Genomic DNA, 18,396 nt, shown 5'->3' on the forward strand with positions numbered 1-18,396 from the left:
AGCGACTCCTCCTTGGTCCACCGCCCCTGAAGGGAGTGTTGCTCCAGCACCGTGCCCCAACCTCTTAGACTGGCATCTGTCGTCAACAGGACCCAGTCGGATATCCAGAACGGACGGCCCCTGCACAGTTGCTGGTCCCGAAGCCACCAGAGCAGCGACAGACGGACCTCCAGAGTCAATGAGATAATTTGAGACCTGATCCGGTGAGGCAGGCCGTTCCATTTGGCTAGAATCAGCCTCTGGAGAGGGAGAGAGCGAAATTGAGCGTAATCCACCATGTCGAATGCTGACACCATGAGGCCCAGCACCTGCATCGCCGAATGTATCGACACTTGCGGACGAGATAGGAAGCAACGAATCCTGTCCTGAAGTTTCAGGACTTTCTCCTGAGACAGGAACAACCGCTGGTTGTGAGTGTCCAATAGTGCTCCCAGATGTCGATATGGTCAAAAGAATGCCATTAGAATCCAGAGGCGCTCAAAAAAAACATAAATAAACATTCATAGTGTATCATACATATACAGGACTGATTCAGATGAAATCTTTTAATAAGCCTTGTACCTATAATTGAGTCTACTTTTTTAAGAGTAGACAATCACGCTTTTTGGGGGGAGCTGGAGTTCCACCAGTATAGGTTCTGAATGGAACTCCAGCTCCCCCCAAAAAGCGTGATTGTCTACTCTTAAAAAAGTAGACTCAATTATAGGTACAAGGCTTATTAAAAGATTTCATCTGAATCAGTCCTGTATATGTATGATACACTATGAATGTTTATTTATGTTTTTTTTTGAGCGCCTCTGGATTCTAATGGCATTCTTTTGACCATATCGATTTCTGGAGTGTGGGGTGACACTTCTTTGTCCATTTCCTGAAATCAGAGGCAGCCATCATTGGCGCACGGTATCTTATCATTTTTGTTTGTTTTTTGGTATTGTAGTGCTCCCAGATGCACCATGCTCTGAGCAGGGATCAGGGATGACTTCTTCCAGTTGATGAGCCACCCGTGGGCTTGAAGAAACCGGACTGTCACATCTAGATGACGCAGGAGAAGTTCTGGGGAATTTGCCAGGATTAACAAGTCGTCCAAATACGGCAGTATCCTGACTCCTTGACGGCGGAGTACCACCGTCATCACCGCCATGACTTTTGTAAAGACTCGCGGAGCCGTTGTTAAACCAAAAGGTAACGCCCAAAACTGGTAATGGCAGTTGCCAATCGCAAATCTCAGGTACTGCTGACGAGACACTGCTATAGGAATATGCAGGTAAGCATCCTGTATATCCAGGGAGACCATGAAGTCCCCAGGTTCCAAGGCCAGAACTATAGAGCGAAGGGTTTCCATCCGGAACTTGGAAACCTTCACAAACCTGTTCAATGCCTTGAGGTTGAGAATGGGCCGGGAGGACCCATTCGGTTTCGGGACTAGAAACAGTGGAGAATAGTACCCCCGGCCCCTCTGCGCAAGAGGCACCTGTACTATGACTCCTGTATCCAGGAGGGTCTGTACCACTGAATGTAGAGTGTTTGCCTTTGTCTTGTCCAACGGGTCATCTGTCTGGCAAAATCGATGAGGGGGTCGGTTTTTGAAGGCTATGGCGTAACCTCGAGTGACGACTTCCCGTACACAGGCATCTGAAGTGTTCTTCAACCATTCCTGGGTATACCCTAGAAGCCGGCCCCACACCCTTGGATCCCCCAGAGGGAGGCCCGCCCGTCATGCGGCAGGCTTATCTGTCTTGGAAGCTGGCTGACGGGCCGCCCAGGCTATTTTGGGCTTAGGCTCACCAGGTTTGGAAGTGCGGGCCTGCTTGTTGTACGCCTGACCTTTTGCTTTACCTGAAGGACGAAAGGGGCAAAAGGAATTACCTTTAGCCTTCGACACAGAAGGAGCAGTACTTGGCAGACAGGCAGTTTTGGCAGTAGCCAAGTCAGCTACAATCTTATTTAAATCTTCCCCAAACAGAATATCTCCCTTAAAATAAGAATTTACTTACCGATAATTCTATTTCTCATAGTCCGTAGTGGATGCTGGGGACTCCGTAAGGACCATGGGGAATAGCGGCTCCGCAGGAGACTGGGCACATCTAAAGAAAGCTTTAGGACTATCTGGTGTGCACTGGCTCCTCCCCCTATGACCCTCCTCCAAGCCTCAGTTAGGATACTGTGCCCGGACGAGCGTACACAATAAGGAAGGATTTTGAATCCCGGGTAAGACTCATACCAGCCACACCAATCACACCGTATAACCTGTGATCTGAACCCAGTTAACAGCATGATAACCGAGGAGCCTCTGAAAGATGGCTCACAACAATAATAACCCGATTTTTGTAACAATAACTATGTACAAGTATTGCAGACAATCCGCACTTGGGATGGGCGCCCAGCATCCACTACGGACTATGAGAAATAGAATTATCGGTAAGTAAATTCTTATTTTCTCTAACGTCCTAAGTGGATGCTGGGGACTCCGTAAGGACCATGGGGATTATACCAAAGCTCCCAAACGGGCGGGAGAGTGCGGATGACTCTGCAGCACCAAATGAGAGAACTCCAGGTCCTCCTCAGCCAGGATATCAATTTTGTAGAATTTTACAAACGTATTTGCTCCTGACCAAGTAGCTGCTCGGCAAAGTTGTAAAGCCGAGACCCCTCGGGCAGCCGCCCAAGATGAGCCCACCTTCCTTGTGGAGTGGGCATTTACAGATTTTTGGCTGTGGCAGGCCTGCCACAGAATGTGCAAGCTGAATTGTACTACAAATCCAACGAGCAATAGTCTGCTTAGAAGCAGGAGCACCCAGCTTGTTGGGTACATACAGGATAAACAGCGAGTCAGATTTCCTGACTCCAGCCGTCCTGGAAACATATATTTTTAGGGCCCTGACAACGTCTAGCAACTTGGAGTCCTCCAAGTCCCTAGTAGCCGCAGGCACCACAAATAGGTTGGTTCAGATGAAACGCTGAAACCACCTTAGGGAGAAACTGAGGACGAGTCCTCAATTCCACCCTGTCCGAATGGAAAATCAGATAAGGGCTTTTTCAGGATAAAGCCGCCAATTCTGACACGCGCCTGGCCCAGGCCAGGGCCAACAGCATGACCACTTTCCATGTGAGATATTTTAACTCCACAGATTTAAGTGGTTCAAATCAATGTGACTTTTGGAACCCAAAACTACATTTAGATCCCAAAGTGCCACTGGAGGCACAAAAGGAGGCTGTATATGCAGTACCCCTTTTACAAACGTCTGAACTTCAGGGACTGAAGCTAGTTCTTTTTGGAAGAAAATTGACAGGGCCGAAATTTGAACCTTAATGGACCCCAATTTCAGGCCCATAGACACTCCTGTTTGCAGGAAATGTAGGAATCGACCCAGTTGAATTTCCTCCGTCGGGCCTTACTGTCCTCGCATCACGCAACATATTTTCGCCAATTGCGGTGATAATGTTTTTGCGGTTACATCCTTCCTGGCTTTGATCAGGATAGGGATGACTTCATCCGGAATGCCTTTTTTCCTTCAGGATCCGGCGTTCAACCGCCATGCCGTCAAACGCAGCCGCGGTAAGTCTTGGAACAGACAGGGTCCTTGCTGGAGCAGGTCCCTTCTTAGAGGTAGAGGCCACGGATCCTCCGTGAGCATCTCTTGAAGTTCCGGTTACCAAGTCCTTCTTGGCCAATCCGGAACCACGAATATAGTGCTTACTCCTCTCCATCTTATCAATCTCAGTACCTTGGGTATGAGAGGCAGAGGAGGGAACACATACCCTGACTGGTACACCCACGGTGTTACCAGAGCATCTACAGCTTATTGCCTGAGGGTCCCTGGACCTGGCGCAATACCTGTCGAGTTTTTAATCATGTGGAAGACTTCTGGGTGAAGTCCCCACTCTCCCGGGTGGAGGTCGTGCTGAGGAAGTCTGCTTCCTAGTTGTCCACTCCCGGAATGAATACTGCTGACAGTGCTATCACATGATTTTCCGCCCAGCGAAGAATCCTTGCAGCTTCTGCCATTGCCCTCCTGCTTCTTGTGTCACCCTGTCTGTTTACGTGGGTGACTGCCGTGATGTTGTCCGACTGGATCAACACCGGCTGACCTTGAAGCAGAGGTCTTGCTAAGCTTAGAGCATTGTAAATGTCCCTTAGCTTCAGGATATTTATGTGAAGTGATGTCTCCAGGCTTGACCATAAGCCCTGGATATTCCTTCCCTGTGTGACTGCTCTCCAGCCTCGCCGGCTGGCATCCGTGGTCACCAGGACCCAGTCCTGAATGCCTAATCTGCGGCCCTCTAGAAGATGAGCACTCTGCAACCACCACAGGAGGGACACCCTTGTCCTTGGTGACAGGGTTATCCGCTGATGCATCTGAAGATGCGACCCGGACCATTTGTCCAGCAGGTCCCACTGGAAAGTTCTTGCGTGGAATCTGCCGAATGGGATTGCTTCGTAGGAAGCCACCATTTTACCCAGAACCCTTGTGCATTGATGCACTGAGACTTGGCTCGGTTTTAGGAGGTTCCTGACTAGCTCGGATAACTCCCTGGCTTTCTCCTCCGGGAGAAACACCTTTTTCTGGACTGTGTCCAGGATCATCCCTAGGAACAGAAGACACGTCGTCGGAACCAGCTGCGATTTTGGAATATTGAAAATCCAATCGTGCTGCCGCAACACTACCTGAGATAGTGCTACACCGACCTCCAACTGTTCCCTGGATCTTACCCTTATCAGGGAATTGTCCAAGTAAGGGATAACTAAAATTCCCTTCCTTCGAAGGAATATCATCATTTCGGCCATTACCTTGGTAAAGACCCGGGGTGCCGTGGACCATCCATACGGCAGCGTCTGAACTGATAGTGACAGTTCTGTACCATAAACCTGAGGTACCCTTGGTGAGAAGGGTAAATTTTGACATGAAGGTAAGCATCCTTGATGTCCCGAGACATCATGTAGTCCCCTTCTTCCAGGTTCGCAATCACTGCTCTGAGTGACTCAATCTTGAATTTGAACCTCTGTATGTAAGTGTTCAAAGATTTTAGATTTAGAATCGGTCTCACCGAGCCGTCCGGCTTCGGTACCACAACAGTGTGGAATAATACCCCGTTCCCTGTTGCAGGAGGGGTATCTTGATTATCACCTGCTGGGAATACAGCTTGTGAATGGCTTCCAAAACTGTCTCCCTATGCAAGAGGAAAATTGGGTTAAGGATGCCGCACTGGAGTAAATGATGTTGCATAAATAGATAATTAGTGTAAGTTTCCAAGAAAACCGACCAACCGAAAAAACTTCCGGAATTTATCACCATCTACCATTAAACAGACAAAGTTGTGGGTAGAAAAAAGGGGTGATTGTCGATGGTGCTCCCATGGGTCTATTACATTGGTAATAAAGAGAAGAGAGAAAAAGAAAAAGAGACCCTTGTTGGGAGCACTCACTCTTGGAAACGATGGTGGATTAGATAATACTGATAAGTTGGGTATTAAAACGTAACTTTTAATTGTTTGTAGGTAAAATAAGAAGTACACCCTAAATTGTTGTTTAAAAATGTAATTAAATAAACGTGAAACATTGGTTGCGAATTACCGCTGTGAATATATAGGTGAAAACATATATATATAAGGCCAAAAATTGCAAAAAATGCGGCATAAATTATGGCAAAATCAAGGAATGTGCCCACCAGGTATTGTTTTTTAGGTTAGTGCAATAATCAGAGTATTGCCGTCAAGTAAAACCTACAACACCAGGTATTCCTTAGTGGTCAACCACCTAAGTACTGACCAGGCCCAACACCGTATTGCTTCCAAGATCGGGCGAGATTGGGCATGCACGGTGTGGTATGGTAGTAGATTTCGGTTTGAACAGCTGGTATGCAGCTATTGACTACCCCACAGACCTGGTTATTGAAATGGGCAGATGATCTCTTAGAAAAGAGACATATGTTTGACCATCATTGCACCGAATTGTATTCCAAATATATAGGTATACGAAGGTTTAAATCATATGGTCAGTCGGTTTTGCCAAACTGAGCCGCCTGCATGTTGCTTTTGATTGTGTGTGCTATGCAACATAAATCCACAATAGATTTTTCACACGTGGTAGGGCATAAATGAACCCTTATTGTGCTGATGACATGCCAACAGGATTAATACACATTAATTAATGAAAGTAATATAATGTCACTAAAGCTGAAGCTTACTCAAAGATATCTTTATCAGCTGTACAGACAGACTGGCAGATAGGAAAATAGGGAATGTATTTCCAGAGACACAATCCCTCCTGCCCACACTTAGGCTAAATGAATCCTTAGAGCCTAAAGTACCGCATGCCGTCTTTGTGACAATCTTGTTGCCAATAAAGAAACCACTAATAATGTATACACTGAATGTCCACAATAAATCAATCAAGAATGTGGCATGCCAAATATAATTTGTGCTATATTGGCAAATGTATATACATTATTTCATATGCCCATATTTGAGATCTCTGTGAAGAAAAAAGTGCTGCTTATGCAGGAATAAGTGAGTGGCAGCACCTATGTTATGATTACTGCAACTATAGTGGATGACAGTTTGTTGCTATTTTGTAATGTGTCTGCCCAAAATTGACACACAGAAAAGTATCAATAAATATTTTGTAAACTGTGTATTGATAGCACCTACGAAACAAAGAATGTTTCATATGCAGTGAATAGTGCCTTATATAACTGGCATGATTTGCCGAAAAAACCGAGGACCAGTGCACCTGTTGTTAAATTACATTTGTGCGTGGCCGGAGAGCGGGAGACGTGAATATGCAGGATATAGCTAAAAATTATACTTAGAGCCGTCTGGCGTCTGTGTCCTGCTTGCTGAGTGCCGCTGTCAGTGCCGCGTTCAGCTCGGGTTAACGAGCTGTGAAGATCTGCGGCTTGCCTGGTCTCCTCTCCTGCCGGTCTGCTGGTCACGTGAGCGCGCTCACCGTGACCACGTCCACCTCCCCTACGTACGTTTCACAACGAGCTTGTTCACGGGTAGTGTGAACACTGAATGTGCAGACCCGGTTTTAAAACTGCTGAGATGATTGATAATTGGCTAAAAGGTTGATAGTTGTAGCAATGATTAGCATGGGGTCTGGCTGTATACATAGAGCTGCAGTGAAGGCTCAAGGAATGTCCTGCATGTGTTAGAGTAAATAGTGAATAGATGGCCTGCATCTTATGAAATGGAATATAAGAAAATCTGATACTTGAGAACATAATAGAATGATATGATAACAATTTGTATCTATGTGTAATTAAACACATATATGTTGGGAAAAAAGAGTAATTAGGTATAGATTAATTGGAAACACGGAGTTTAAGGAAAATGTGGGTAGATAAGAAGTTATATAGCACGTGCAGGTTGGTAGTGTTAAAAAACTGATGGTGTTGAAAAACTGAGTAAGGGTGTTGAAAACAGGTGTGAATAAAGGTAGAAATGAGGGGGTGGGCGGGATGGGGGAAAGGGGGGGATGAAGAGGGGCGAGGGAAGGCGGGGGGAGGGGAAGGGGGGGGAAAGGGGAAAGAATGGGGAAGAGGGGAAGAGGGGTTAGCATGATTAAGAAGTGTTGGATAAGGAATAACTAAAATGTAAAATATAGGGGGCATGGCGTGGGAAATGATGAGATTGGATGCAAATGGTGTGTGAGAGAGGAGGGGATATAGGGTGCCCTGCAATGTGCAGATTGAATTGAATGAAAATAATGGTGTAAAAAGTTAAAAAAAAATTGAAAAATTGGGGGGAGGGGGGAAGGGGGAAAAAAGAAGCTGTTGGATGGGTGAAGGAAAGCTATAGAGGAGAGAAATAGTGATGTGTAACAATGTGGTCCCTGCTAGGATAGTAATTAGTTATTATGTAATAGTAATGTGGTCAAGTTGAGAGAAAAGCGCCATAATTAATGGTTTCATTGAGTCCTTGAGGATGTAGTGAGTTCAGTCTAAAAGTCCACTCACATTCCTTCCGTAAGAGGGTATTGGTCAAATCTCCTCCTCGTATTCCCAGTTTAACCTGCTCAAGTCCACAGACCTTAAGTTCATTCCACCGACCTGCATGATTGGAGACAAAGTGTCGTGCTACAGAGGTGATTTGCTTCATTTTTTGTAGATCTTTTGTCGCGTTGCGAATGGATCCAACGTGTTCCAGAATTCTTTGCTTGAAGGCTCTGGTCGTCATGCCAACATATCTTTGTCCACATGTGCATACTATGCAATAGATCACTCCTTCTGTTGAGCAGTTAATAAAGTGTCTGATTTTAATGTCTTTGCCATAACGGTCCTGGATGTTGTCAGTCTTAAGAATATATTGACATGCTTTACAATGACCACATGGATGTGTGCCGATCGTGGGTTGTGATTTACCTTGTGTTATTTGGAAATGGCTGGACACCAGTCTGTCTTTCAAGTTTCTAGATCTCCGCCAGCTCATAGATACTTGTTGCCCAAGTTTTTGAGATAGGATGGGATCCAGATGGAGGATTCCCCAGTGTTTTTGAATGGCTTGTTTTACCTGACGCCACTCTTGGCAGAAACCCCCTACAAATCTGATATTCTTGTCCTCTTGCGGTTTTTGTTTCTTTTCAAAGATTAGATGTTCTCTCTGGATATTCTGAATGTTTCTACTCGCTTTTTTGATTGAAGTATTACTGTATCCCCTTTCTCGTAATCTCTTCGAGAGTTCTTTGCTTTGATCCGCGAAGTCTTGATCGTTGGAGCAGTTCCTTCTTAAACGGAGAAATTCCCCCTTAGGTATGTTTGTAATTGTTGGGGGAAAATGGGAGCTAGTTTGGTGTAACAGGGTGTTAGACGATGTCTCCTTTCTATATAGTTTTGTTGAGAGCATTTTGTTTACATCTTTGTAAATTAGCACATCCAGAAATGGGAGTTCATCCTGACTGATTTGGTGGGTAAGTCGAATATTGAGGTTGTTGTTGTTAAGATGTTCAATGAACAGGAGAAGCATCTGTACGTCACCTTCCCATATCATCAGAATATCATCGATGTACCTTACCCACATGATGATATTAGATGTGAAAACATCATTGCTGTCCGTGAACACAAATTCGCGTTCCCACCATCCTAAAAAAATATTCGCATACGTGGGGGCACATGCTGCCCCCATAGCTGTGCCCCTGGTCTGTAGAAAAAATCTGTTATTGAAAGTGAAGAGATTGTGACTGAGTATGAACTGGAGTAGGTCGGCAAGGAACACATGGAATTTTTCCATGCCTTCCATATTCATAAAATAGTTGACGGCTTCAAGTCCTCTGTCATGGTCAATTGAAGTATACAGTGCCTCAATGTCCAAAGAAACCAAGTATTGGTTTGTTTCCAGCTTGACATCATGGATCTTGCGAAGAACATCTGTGGTGTCTTGGACAAAGGAAGGGAGACCCAGAACGTGGTGTCGTAGATGTAGATCGACAAAGATACTGGCTTTTTCAGTTAAAGATCCTATCCCAGATACGATTGGTCTTCCTGGTGGTTGCCTCATATTCTTATGTATCTTGGGGAGCATGTAAAATGTGGGGATACAGGGATGTATTGTCTGGAGATATTGATATTCCGAAGATGTTATGGTCCCTTCCACATGAGCATCGGTAAGAATCCGGTTATATAGTGTCTTGTAATTTTCCATAGGGTTCAGTAATACTCTTTGATAGCAAGTTTGGTCTTCCAACTGTCGATAGGCTTCCTGTATATATTGTTCGCGGGGCCATACCACCACGTTTCCCCCTTTGTCAGATGGCTTTATAATGACGTCCTGCCATGATTCAATCTCTCTGAGAGCATTAAGTTCCTTCCTGGATAGATTGGAATTGTACAGACTTCTGGTCTTCCGAAGGTGTATATTGTCAAGTTCTTGAGACACTAATTTGGTGAATATCTGTACTTCTGGGCTCGTCTGCTCTGTTGGAAAAAATGTAGACCTTTTCTTGCAAATGACCCTCGTGCTGACTTCCCACTGGGAGTCTGTGGTTGGTGTTGATTCTGTTTCCAAAGATTGTAGGGCCTCCAATGCTTCCAATTCAAGTCCAGACAGATCTGATATGTTCATGTTGTCGCCTGTTTCTGTCTGATAGGATTGTGTACCGTCAGTTTTGGAGGTAGCTATTTTGTTATGAAATTTCGTGAGAAGTAACTTCCTGCAAAAAAGTTTTAAATCTTTTTCCCATTTGAATCTGTTGAACTTTTCGGTTGGTGAATAGGAGAGGCCTTTGCTCAGGACTTGGATTTGATCGTGATCTAAAGTGTGTGCTGAGAGGTTGATAATCTTGAGTTGTGAAGACGTATCCGTTGGTATTGGGAAGTCTGAAGTTACCTTCTGCGTGAATTCCATACTGGTTGTCTTCTCGGTGGTAGTTGATCCCACTGTTGTTGACGGCCTCTTCCTCCTCTTGCGCCCCCTCCTTGTCTTTCGTTTACTGGGTGCCTTGATCCCCTTCCCCTGGGGGGATCCCCTAAAAAATGTTGATGATATTGGGAGGAACTGTTACTCTCACCTCTGAAGTTTGTGGTGGCTGATGCGTTGGGGATATATTCCGGAATATCTTCAGTTCCAGATGTCTCTATATCTGATGAAGAGTAGTGTTCAGGGTTTCTAGGGGGTCGCGATTGCCAGGAGGGCTTATTCCACTTGAATATTTTGCCCGATACAAAGTCCTTTTTGTCTCTTGCAAATTTGTTTCTTTTTCTATCGATGATAGTTTGTTCGTATGTTAGAAGGTCTTGTTTGTTTTTCTCGAAACAGCGTTGAAATTGTGTGTCTTTCTCCCAGGGCTCCAATTTCTTACTTAATTCGTCCAGGTCGCGTTCACAGCCCTCAAGTATGAGATGGTTGTGTTTAATCAAAATGCCCATGAGTTCCATGGAGCATTTGAGGAGACAATTGTCCCAATCAGTTTTAAGATTTTCACTAGCCAGGCTGAAAGTAGGAAAAACTCTTGGCCTAAGGCCGCGTGGTACAATTTTGTTCTTAAGGTAGTTCTCTAATGTAGTGAGGTCCCAACTGGTTCTTATTTGTTTGTGCAGTAGTTGTTTGAGTTGTACAAAATCAGATTCCCAGTTGGTATGTGGTTCTGTATCTACTACGTTGCTTGGAAAAATTTCATCTAAATTTTCTCTATTCCTATGTTTGTAGGACAATTCCTGCTTTAAACTGAAGCTCATGTTAATGATGTATGGGACTATGGTGTACTAAGAAGCTGTAGTTACTGGAAGAATATTCGTTATGACATCAAATATTCCGTGCTGGTATTCCTAAGAAAACTATTTCTAGTTGTGTACAATATGCAAGAGGAAAATTGGGTTAAGGGTGCCGCACTGGAGTAAATGATGTTGCATAAATAGATAATTAGTGTAAGTTTCCAAGAAAACCGACCAACCGAAAAAACTTCCGGAATTTATCACCATCTACCCTTAAACAGACAAAGTTGTGGGTAGAAAAAAGGGGTGATTGTCGATGGTGCTCCCATGGGTCTATTACATTGGTAATAAAGAGAAGAGAGAAAAAGAAAAAGAGACCCTTGTTGGGAGCACTCACTCTTGGAAACGATGGTGGATTAGATAATACTTGATAAGTTGGGTATTAAAACGTAACTTTTAATTGTTTGTAGGTAAAATAAGAAGTACACCCTAAATTGTTGTTTAAAAATGTAATTAAATAAACGTGAAACATTGGTTGCGAATTACCGCTGTGAATATATAGGTGAAAACATATATATATAAGGCCAAAAATTGCAAAAAATGCGGCATAAATTATGGCAAAATCAAGGAATGTGCCCACCAGGTATTGTTTTTTAGGTTAGTGCAATAATCAGAGTATTGCCGTCAAGTAAAACCTACAACACCAGGTATTCCTTAGTGGTCAACCACCTAAGTACTGACCAGGCCCAACACCGTATTGCTTCCAAGATCGGGCGAGATTGGGCATGCACGGTGTGGTATGGTAGTAGATTTCGGTTTGAACAGCTGGTATGCAGCTATTGACTACCCCACAGACCTGGTTATTGAAATGGGCAGATGATCTCTTAGAAAAGAGACATATGTTTGACCATCATTGCACCGAATTGTATTCCAAATATATAGGTATACGAAGGTTTAAATCATATGGTCAGTCGGTTTTGCCAAACTGAGCCGCCTGCATGTTGCTTTTGATTGTGTGTGCTATGCAACATAAATCCACAATAGATTTTTCACACGTGGTAGGGCATAAATGAACCCTTATTGTGCTGATGACATGCCAACAGGATTAATACACATTAATTAATGAAAGTAATATAATGTCACTAAAGCTGAAGCTTACTCAAAGATATCTTTATCAGCTGTACAGACAGACTGGCAGATAGGAAAATAGGGAATGTATTTCCAGAGACACAATCCCTCCTGCCCACACTTAGGCTAAATGAATCCTTAGAGCCTAAAGTACCGCATGCTGTCTTTGTGACAATCTTGTTGCCAATAAGGAAACCACTAATAATGTATACACTGAATGTCCACAATAAATCAATCAAGAATGTGGCATGCCAAATATAATTTGTGCTATATTGGCAAATGTATATACATTATTTCATATGCCCATATTTGAGATCTCTGTGAAGAAAAAAGTGCTGCTTATGCAGGAATAAGTGAGTGGCAGCACCTATGTTATGATTACTGCAACTATAGTGGATGACAGTTTGTTGCTATTTTGTAATGTGTCTGCCCAAAATTGACACAGAGAAAAGTATCAATAAATATTTTGTAAACTGTGTATTGATAGCACCTACGAAACAAAGAATGTTTCATATGCAGTGAATAGTGCCTTATATAACTGGCATGATTTGCCGAAAAAACCGAGGACCAGTGCACCTGTTGTTAAATTACATTTGTGCGTGGCCGGAGAGCGGGAGACGTGAATATGCAGGATATAGCTAAAAATTATACTTAGAGCCGTCTGGCGTCTGTGTCCTGCTTGCTGAGTGCCGCTGTCAGTGCCGCGTTCGGCTCGGGTTAACGAGCTGTGAAGATCTGCGGCTTGCCTGGTCTCCTCTCCTGCCGGTCTGCTGGTCACGTGAGCGCGCTCACCGTGACCACGTCCACCTCCCCTACGTACGTTTCACAACGAGCTTGTTCACGGGTAGTGTGAACACTGAATGTGCAGACCCGGTTTTAAAACTGCTGAGATGATTGATAATTGGCTAAAAGGTTGATAGTTGTAGCAATGATTAGCATGGGGTCTGGCTGTATACATAGAGCTGCAGTGAAGGCTCAAGGAATGTCCTGCATGTGTTAGAGTAAATAGTGAATAGATGGCCTGCATCTTATGAAATGGAATATAAGAAAATCTGATACTTGAGAACATAATAGAATGATATGATAACAATTTGTATCTATGTGTAATTAAACACATATATGTTGGGAAAAAAGAGTAATTAGGTATAGATTAATTGGAAACACGGAGTTTAAGGAAAATGTGGGTAGGTAAGAAGTTATATAGCACGTGCAGGTTGGTAGTGTTAAAAAACTGATGGTGTTGAAAAACTGAGTAAGGGTGTTGAAAACAGGTGTGAATAAAGGTAGAAATTCTTTCCCCTTCCCCCCCCCCCTTCCCCTCCCCCCGCCTTCCCTCGCCCCTCTTCATCCCCCCCTTTCCCCCATCCTGCCCACCCCCTCATTTCTACCTTTATTCACACCTGTTTTCAACACCCTTACTCAGTTTTTCAACACCATCAGTTTTTTAACACTACCAACCTGCACGTGCTATATAACTTCTTACCTACCCACATTTTCCTTAAACTCCGTGTTTCCAATTAATCTATACCTAATTACTCTTTTTTCCCAACATATATGTGTTTAATTACACATAGATACAAATTGTTATCATATCATTCTATTATGTTCTCAAGTATCAGATTTTCTTATATTCCATTTCATAAGATGCAGGCCATCTATTCACTATTTACTCTAACACATGCAGGACATTCCTTGAGCCTTCACTGCAGCTCTATGTATACAGCCAGACCCCATGCTAATCATTGCTACAACTATCAACCTTTTAGCCAATTATCAATCATCTCAGCAGTTTTAAAACCGGGTCTGCACATTCAGTGTTCACACTACCCGTGAACAAGCTCGTTGTGAAACGTACGTAGGGGAGGTGGACGTGGTCACGGTGAGCGCGCTCACGTGACCAGCAGACCGGCAGGAGAGGAGACCAGGCAAGCCGCAGATCTTCACAGCTCGTTAACCCGAGCCGAACGCGGCACTGACAGCGGCACTCAGCAAGCAGGACACAGACGCCAGACGGCTCTAAGTATAATTTTTAGCTATATCCTGCATATTCACGTCTCCCGCTCTCCGGCCACGCACAAATGTAATTTAACAACAGGTGCACTGGTCCTCGGTTTTTTCGGCAAATCATGCCAGTTATATAAGGCACTATTCACTGCATATGAAACATTCTTTGTTTCGTAGGTGCTATCAATACACAGTTTACAAAATATTTATTGATACTTTTCTCTGTGTCAATTTTGGGCAGACACATTACAAAATAGCAACAAATTGTCATCCACTATAGTTGCAGTAATCATAACATAGGTGCTGCCACTCACTTATTCCTGCATAAGCAGCACTTTTTTCTTCACAGAGATCTCAAATATGGGCATATGAAATAATGTATATACATTTGCCAATATAGCACAAATTATATTTGGCATGCCACATTCTTGATTGATTTATTGTGGACATTCAGTGTATACATTATTAGTGGTTTCCTTATTGGCAACAAGATTGTCACAAAGACAGCATGCGGTACTTTAGGCTCTAAGGATTCATTTAGCCTAAGTGTGGGCAGGAGGGATTGTGTCTCTGGAAATACATTCCCTATTTTCCTATCTGCCAGTCTGTCTGTACAGCTGATAAAGATATCTTTGAGTAAGCTTCAGCTTTAGTGACATTATATTACTTTCATTAATTAATGTGTATTAATCCTGTTGGCATGTCATCAGCACAATAAGGGTTCATTTATGCCCTACCACGTGTGAAAAATCTATTGTGGATTTATGTTGCATAGCACACACAATCAAAAGCAACATGCAGGCGGCTCAGTTTGGCAAAACCGACTGACCATATGATTTAAACCTTCGTATACCTATATATTTGGAATACAATTCGGTGCAATGATGGTCAAACATATGTCTCTTTTCTAAGAGATCATCTGCCCATTTCAATAACCAGGTCTGTGGGGTAGTCAATAGCTGCATACCAGCTGTTCAAACCGAAATCTACTACCATACCACACCGCGCATGCCCAATCTCGCCCGATCTTGGAAGCAATACGGTGTTGGGCCTGGTCAGTACTTAGGTGGTTGACCACTAAGGAATACCTGGTGTTGTAGGTTTTACTTGACGGCAATACTCTGATTATTGCACTAACCTAAAAAACAATACCTGGTGGGCACATTCCTTGATTTTGCCATAATTTATGCCGCATTTTTTGCAATTTTTGGCCTTATATATATATGTTTTCACCTATATATTCACAGCGGTAATTCGCAACCAATGTTTCACGTTTATTTAATTACATTTTTAAACAACAATTTAGGGTGTACTTCTTATTTTACCTACAAACAATTAAAAGTTACGTTTTAATACCCAGCTTATCAAGTATTATCTAATCCACCATCGTTTCCAAGAGTGAGTGCTCCCAACAAGGGTCTCTTTTTCTTTTTCTCTCTTCTCTTTATTAAAACTGTCTCCCTGTCAGAAGGAGACATCGGTAAAGCCGACTTTAGGAAACGGCGAGGGGGAGACGTCTCGAATTCTAATTTGTACCCCTGAGATATCACCTGAAGGATCCAGGGGTCTACTTGCGAGTGAGCCCACTGCGCGCTAAAATTCATTGAGACGGGCCCCCCACCGTGCCTGATTCTGCTTGTAAAGCCCCCGCGTATACTGAGGGCTTGGCAGAGGCGGGAGAGGGTTTCTGTTCCTGGGAACTGGCTGATTTCTGCAGCCTTTTTCCTCTCCCTCTGTCACGGGGCAGAAATGAGGAACCTTTTGCCCGCTTGTCCACGAAAAGACTGCGCCTGATAATACGGCGTCTCCTCATGTTGAGAGGCGACCTGGGGTACAAACGTGGATTTCCCAGCTGTTGCCGTGGCCACCAGGTCTGAAAGACCGACCCCAAATAACTCCTCCCCTTAATAAAGCAATACTTCCAAATGCCGTTTGGAATACGCATCACCTGACCACTGACGTGTCCATAACCCTCTACTGGTAGAAATGGACAACGCACTTAGACTTGATGCCAGTCGGCAAATATTCCGCTGTGCATCACGCATATATAGAAATGCATCTTTTAAATGCTCTATAGGCAAAAATATACTGTCCCTATCTAGGGTATCAATATTTTCAGTCAGGGAATCCGACCACGCCAACCCAGCACTGCACATCCAGGCTGAGGCGATTGCTGGTCGCAGTATAACACCAGTATGTGTGTAAATACCTTTTAGGATACCCTCCTGCTTTCTATCAGCAGGATCCTTAAGGGCGGCCATCTCAGGCGAGGGTAGAGCCCTTACAAGCGTGTGAGCGCTTTATCCACCCTAGGGGGTGTTTCCCAACGCACCCTAACCTCTGGCGGGAAAGGATATAATGCCAATAACATTTTAGAAATTATCAGTTGTTATCGGGGGAAACCCACGCATCATCACACACCTCATTTGATTTCTCAGATTCAGGAAAACTACAGGTAGTTTTTCCTCACCAAACATAATACCCCTTTTTGGTGGTACTCGTATTATCAGAAATGTGTAAAACATTTTTCATTGCCTCAATCATGTAACTTGTGGCCCTACTGGAAGTCACATTTGTCTCTTCACCGTCGACACTGGAGTCAGTATCCGTGTCGGCGTCTATATCTGCCATCTAAGGTAACGGGCGCTTTAGAGCCCCTGACGGCCTATGAGACGTCTGGACAGGCACAAGCTGAGTAGCCGGCTGTCTCATGTCAACCACTGTCTTTTATACAGAGCTGACACTGTCACGTAATTTCTTCCAACAGTTCATCCACTCAGGTGTCGACCCCCTAGGGGGTGACATCACTATTACAGGCAATCTGCTCCGTCTCCACATTATTTTTCTCCTCATACATGTCGACACAAAAGTACCGACATACAGCACACACACAGGGAATGCTCTGATAGAGGACAGGACCCCACTAGCCCTTTGGGGAGACAGAGGGAGAGTTTGCCAGCACACACCAGAGCGCTATATATATATATACAGGGATAACCTTATATAAGTGTTTTTCCCCTTATAGCTGCTGTATAGTTAATACTGCGCCTAATTAGTGCCCCCCTCTCTTTAACCCTTTCTGTAGTGTAGTGACTGCAGGGGAGAGCCAGGGAGCTTCCCTCCAACGGAGCTGTGAGGGAAAATGGCGCCAGTGTGCTGAGGAGATAGGCTCCGCCCCCTTATCGGCGGCCTTATCTCCCGTTTTTCTATGTATTCTGGCAGGGGTTAAATGCATCCATATAGCCGAGGAGCTATATGTGATGCATTTTTTGCCATCCAAGGTGTTTTTATTGCGTCTCAGGGCGCCCCCCCCCAGCGCCCTGCACCCTCAGTGACCGAAGTGTGAAGTGTGCTGAGAGCAATGGCGCACAGCTGCAGTGCTGTGCGCTACCTTGTTGAAGACAGGACGTCTTCTGCCGCCGATTTTCCGGACCTCTTCTGCCTTCTGGCTCTGTAAGGGGGCCGGCGGCGCGGCTCTGGGACCCATCCAAGCTGGGCCTGTGATCGTCCCTCTGGAGCTAATGTCCAGTAGCCTAAGAAGCCCAATCCACTCTGCACGCAGGTGAGTTCGCTTCTTCTCCCCTTAGTCCCTCGATGCAGTGAGCCTGTTGCCAGCAGGTCTCACTGAAAATAAAAAACCTAAACTAAAACTTTCACTAAGAAGCTCAGGAGAGCCCCTAGTGTGCACCCTTCTCGTTCGGGCACAGAGATCTAACTGAGGCTTGGAGGAGGGTCATAGGGGGAGGAGCCAGTGCACACCAGATAGTCCTAAAGCTTTCTTTAGATGTGCCCAGTCTCCTGCGGAGCCGCTATTCCCCATGGTCCTTACGAAGTCCCCAGCATCCACTTAGGACGTTAGAGAAAAGGGAGTACCTCCAGGGTTTTTCTAGAGTCCAGATCCACAGACCAGGATCTCAGCCACAATATCCGGCAAGCCAGGACTGACGTAGTAGAGGCCTTGGCTGCCAGGATACCGGCATCAGAAGCCACCTCTTTAATACAACAAGAAGCTGTGACAATATAAGACAAGCATTGTCTAGCATGGTCAGGAGATTTCAGCATCTAACTCCAAGGCCCATGCTTCAATGGCCTCTGCAGCCAAAGTAGCTGCAATAGT

At 44.5% G+C, this 18,396-nt stretch overlaps 3 pseudogenes; 1 reads left to right on the plus strand and 2 right to left on the minus strand.

Moving 5' to 3' along the window:
• Positions 1–5,718: 5,718 nt before the first annotated feature.
• Positions 5,719–5,837, minus strand: LOC135051910 (5S ribosomal RNA; annotated as a pseudogene).
• Positions 5,838–11,839: 6,002 nt separating this feature from the next.
• On the minus strand, positions 11,840–11,958 carry LOC135051911 (5S ribosomal RNA; annotated as a pseudogene).
• A 3,305-nt stretch (positions 11,959–15,263) lies between these two features.
• Positions 15,264–15,382, plus strand: LOC135051973 (5S ribosomal RNA; annotated as a pseudogene).
• Positions 15,383–18,396: the final 3,014 nt, after the last annotated feature.

Source organism: Pseudophryne corroboree, chromosome 2, assembly GCF_028390025.1.
Source record: "Pseudophryne corroboree isolate aPseCor3 chromosome 2, aPseCor3.hap2, whole genome shotgun sequence".
In the NCBI taxonomy this organism is placed as follows: domain Eukaryota; kingdom Metazoa; phylum Chordata; class Amphibia; order Anura; family Myobatrachidae; genus Pseudophryne; species Pseudophryne corroboree.